The following is a 5,473-nucleotide window of genomic DNA, read 5'->3' as shown; positions in this document are numbered from 1 at the left end:
CACCATCAAGGGTGCCAGCATCTATGCTGAGACTGCTTTGAGAAGTTCCTGGCATTGAAGCTTGGAATAGATGCTCACACTGGTGATCCCACCTTCCTTTATAATCAATGCATTAAGACTGCGGACAGTGATTCCAGTGTTTTCTACTACACACCCTAGACATCTCTTTCTTTTTCTAGTATTTTTTCTTGGGTTGGCCACTACTTAATTCTACAGTGTTTACAACATCGACTCAAGGAATACTTGGGTGAAGTCTCACTTCCTCTATTAAACATTTGACATTTAATCCTAGCAGCTTCCTGGGTTAATACCTCTTTGTAGTAGGGGTGGTTGGAAGAGGTGGAAAAAGTGTGGCATTACAAGAAATTACAGAAGCAGTGAAAGTCGGCACCAGAATGACTCCTTCATACTGGTAAGATTTGTACCATGGTGACCAGGACTCAACGCAAGATTTCTTAGAGGACCAAGAAAACAACAGATGAGCTGTTATATTAATCTTGCCCCTTCCATTTTCCTGTATACTTCTTCCCAAGGCAGCCTCAAATTTCAAATTAACCTTTGCTGCCTTTATGATAGGGACTTAAACTGGTACCCAAGTCAGAAAGACCTTGACCCTAATTTTCCGGATTATGGGGATGAAGACAGAGGGTTATATCCAGAGACTGTCCACATTAGATATTCTAGGGGACAGAGAAATCTTTCCTAGGACTAAATTCTCAGTTTGAAACACTATTGCTCAAGGACCTCCCTTCAGTCTGACAAGAAGAAATATAACCATTATTTATTACAATCTCCTGGGTTGAGTACATACCCTGATGTTTTAGTATTTCATTACTAATTTCAAGAGAAGACCACCATGGAGTTTAATAAAAATATTGTTGAAGAGAATTGCCATCACTCTCTGTTTTCCTTGAACTACTGTGAGGCTCTCAGAATTTTAGATAGATTTTTTTCCCCCTTAACTGAGCATCATTGCTGCTTTGGAAAAACATTTCAAGTGAATACTGTGGTGTCAGTGTCAGGAGCAGGACTGGCATATTGGAGGAGATTGTGCCCGTTTTTGGGGGGAGATGGGAAAAACCAATTTAATTGATGAAATTAGGGTGTAGGTTTTCTATAGTTTTTTCTAATACTCAAGATGCTGACTTTGACAGAACTCATATTTGTATATTTGTAATCTTGTAATGGGGAAAATGTATATAAAGATGTTTTAATATGTATGTAGTTTTTCAATAAATCTCAATACCTTGAAGGCAGGATTTGCTATCCAGCTCATTCGTAGGTCAGTGCCTGTCTAGTGTTGAGGAGCATTTCATTTTCAGGATATCTTCCTCCCCGGGAAGCACTCTGGGTCTAGAGTGGGACTACTGCAGTTGTCCCGTCAGTGGCTTCTCAGCCCCAGTGAACTGATCAAATTAACTTACTAGGTGGTTTGGGTTCGGTGCAGGTGAGGAGGAGAGTTTACCTAAATAGTGCCTGTTGTTATAGCTCTTTGACTGGTGCTTTGTCTTTAGCTGACTTTGCATGTACTTTGTTATAGTGTACCTGGGTCCAAGGTGAAGGTTATGGCCACTCTCTTTGAGGTCTCTAAACAGTGCCCAAGGCTAGGCAGCCCTTGCTGGGCAAATGAGAACTAATTGAAAAGGAGGCCTGGATATTTCTCTCTTATTTCCCCACATGCCCTTTTTTGGGGGAGAGATGGAGAAGTGAATTGGAATTGATCACTGAGGATAATAAAATCAGTGCCTAAGAAATTTGGGGAGCAAATGGTTTCCATCTGAGGCTCCAGGGAGAAAGCACTCTGGAGAAAGAAATAGTTGAGTCTTAAACTCAGGGTCACTTTTCCTCATGCCATTATAGCTGCCATATGGCAAGCTAAGCTTTGACCTTGGTAAAAGGATTGAAAGGGAGAATTTCAACCTGATCTGCATGCCCTTTGCCCTAAACACATTCAGCTATCAGCATCAGCTATGTTTTAATGAAATTGGAGCCCTAGGGCCTGACACTATGGCTCCTAGTAGGACTCAGCTCTGCTAGTTTGGAAATTACATATTTGGAGGCATGAGAGCCCAAGTCTGTGAGATAGAGTGTGCTCAGTGTTAGTCCTTTCGGTTCCTTCTTGTTCTAGACACTGAAGAGGAACACATGGTATTGACATCATTTAAACAGGTCTTTAGTCTCATATCATCAATTCAGTCCATAGTTACACAAGCCACACTAGGGTCTCTTCCATAAAGCACATAAGGTTATATTCACCAAAGCTCTAGAAGTAAGGGTACTCAGATCTCTGTGGGATCTTTCTTTTCCTCAACTGCTTCTCTACAAACTTCTCGCCATTAGAAATTAGGATTTGTAGGGGCCAGCCTGTGGCTCACTTGGGAGACCGTGGTGCTGACAACACCAAGTCAGGGGTTAAGACCTTACTGGTCATCTTTAAAAAAAAAAAAAAGGAAAGAAAGAAATTAGAATTTCTAATGGTCAGACTGGAAGACTTTTTAGTAGGCATTTTTGGTTTTTATCTCCTGGAGTTATATCTAGTGAGTCTTGGGGCTTCCTGTCCTGGGACTTATGCACCCAAGGATAGGGGAGAATATTTCTGGAGTGATATTGTCATGTTACTATCTGATTATATTGTCCTTGAGAATGCATTGTATCTTCTACCTTTATATCCTACCCATGGCCTGGCACACAGCCTAGAATGTAGTGGTGCTAGTAAAGTTTGAATAAATAATACCACACCTTTCAGAGCCTCTTTTTATCTATAAAATAAGGACACTAATTCATGCCTGTCTTCGAGTTGCTGTGAGGCTTAAGTTCAAAAATGTATGTGGGGTTGGCCCGTGGCTCACTCGGGAGAGTGTGGTGATAACACCAAGGCCCCGGGTTCGGATCCCATATAGGGATGGCCGGTTTGCTCACTGGCTGAGCGTGGTGCTGACAACACCAAGTCAAGGGTTTTTTTTTTTTTTAAAGATGACCGGTAAGGGGATCTCAACCCTTGGCTTGGTGTTGTCAGCACCACGCTCAGCCAGTGAGCAAACCGGCCATCCCCATATAGGATCCGAACCTGTGGCCCTGGTGCCATCAGCACCGCACTCTACCGAGTGAACCACGGGCTGGCCCCCAAGTCAAGGGTTAAGATTCCCTTACCGGTCATCTTTAAAAAAAAAAAAAAAAATGTATGTGAATGCCTTATGTCTAGTGCTACTCTACAAGTATAAGAAATCGCCAATATCACAATCGCATCATATTGTGTGGCCCACTCCTTAAAAGCCCGTCGTCTCACAAACATCCCAAACTGAACATCTTTAAAAATGTGATCTTCCTTCCCTAGAAATCTGTTCCTCCTGTGTTTCCCATTTTAGTAAAAGGTATCTCCACATACCTAGTCACTCAGGCTAGAAAGCTGAAGGGCATTCTTAAAAACTCCTTCCTCACTCCCATTATCATACAATCTCCAATTCCTATTATTTCTACTTCCAGATTGCATCTTGAATCAGCTCACTTCTTCCAGCTCTCTAGCCAGTTCCCTGCTCCAAGATTCCATAGTTCCTTTCCAGGTTACTGCAGTAGCCTCCTGATCTCCCCACTTCTGTTTTTGCTTCTCTTCCATCCTGTGCACTGCAGCCAGAGGGTGAGCTTTGTATAAACATAATTTGTAGTATGCCACTCCCCTACTTAAGACCTTTCAGCTATATGAGACCTTGAGTCCTTGCTCTCTGCAACTTACAAGTGGCATGAACTTTTTTCCTTAGCTGGAAAATAAAGATTGTGTGAAATGACTTGGTTTAGGGCCGAGCCCGTGGCGCACTTGGTAGAGTGCTGCGCTGGCAGCGCGGCGACGCTCCCGCCGCGGGTTCGGATCCTATATAGGACTGACTGGTGCACTCACTGGCTGAGTGCCGGTCACGAAAAAACCACAAAAAAAAAAAGAAATGACTTGGTTTAGTGCACAGGGTTATGGTTAAGATCAAAGGTACAAGTTACTGTGAAGTGATTGTGCATATTTAAGAATCTGCACTAATGCAGGATAACCCACTGCTGAGGAAGGGGTGGAGCCGATGCTTCATTCTCTGGCTTAGTGGGAAGGAGAGGCCAAGCCTCAGCAAAGCTCTACAGTGCACCAGCACATGGGCCTAATCCAGCGTTTAGCAGTGGCTAGCTTTGTGCTGGGACTTGTGACAGTGGGAGGAATGGAGGCCTGCGTGTGTGCTTGGACTCTTGTACTGAAATGGAAAAACAGGCATGGCTTGTGTAAGGCTGATGTCACCCCAGAGTTTACCTTTTGAGACCCCGATGCCAGAGATCTGTCTTTAGTAGTTGTATTATTTTGGTCTGTGCTATCATGTCCTTCCCATCCCCTCTTTCTGTCTTCTCTCACCTTAAAGGTTTTCATTTTCAGTTTATTGATTTAGTTCTTCCCTGTGGTGGGATACATAATGGTAAAAGGGGATTTGAACTAGCTACAGCCTAAGGCTATGGGGCTGGATGCCTGGGTTCTTCCCTTCATTTTAGAGGGAATCACAGTCTATGGTATTCTTGGTGGCTGGTGGACTGGAGGTGAGGGTGAAGAGGCAGCTCCCAGCTCCAGGCTGGAGGATCACTGGGCCCCATCCAATGAGTAGAAAGTGCTGGGGTAGGGTTGGGAGTGAATCGCAGTTTGGGTTTCTCAGCCCCCATCTCTCTTTTTCTCAGAGGCCAAGGGAAGGAAAAAAACTGACTGCCCACCCCTCTCTTTGTCTTGTCTAATTTAACTTACGTTATTTATCAAAACGACAGGTTATTTGGAAAACCAGATGGACCCAGGCAAAAATCATCTGGATTTTCCAAACATGAAAAATTAGGTTCTGGGGGCCCAGGAGGGAAGGCGTGCATGTGTGTGTGCGTGTGTGTGTGGTTGGGAGGGGGTGAGGAGTGTTGAATGAAGTGAATGTCTCTGTAGTTAGACTGAGAAATTATTCCATGACTTTGAAACATTCCCCTCTCCGTCTTTTTTTTCAAGTACTTTATGATTGGAATCAAAATGAGAAAATTAAAATCTTCATGTTGATGACCAGGTGTGCTGAAAGTTTTAATTGACCAAGGATGAGAATATGTCAGGGTTATACTAGAACAGCTGCTGACAACTTTCTCTGTCTCTGCAGCCCTTGCCCCTTTCCACAGAATGGGTATGTTAGTGAAAGGTACAGGGTACATAGAGGTTTCTGCAGCAGAAACCTCTACCTCTAGTCCCTTCTATGTTAGTATTCCAAAACAATTGCAGCAGCTATGGAAGTTAGACATTAAGGAATAAACTCATACTTTCTGATGATCAGATGGCTATGGATCACTGGGGATTAAGGGTTGTCTATCCATTGAATATCCAGGGAAGGAGCTAGCCCAGACTCCTGGGTAACAGTGGCTTATTCTGTAGCTATAACCAGGAATTTTTAAAGGCTGCATGTGGGTCTGTTACCTCGGAGGAGCAACATTA

Source organism: Cynocephalus volans, chromosome 8, assembly GCF_027409185.1.
Source record: "Cynocephalus volans isolate mCynVol1 chromosome 8, mCynVol1.pri, whole genome shotgun sequence".
Lineage (NCBI taxonomy): Eukaryota > Metazoa > Chordata > Mammalia > Dermoptera > Cynocephalidae > Cynocephalus > Cynocephalus volans.
This window is presented reverse-complemented; position numbering follows the sequence as displayed.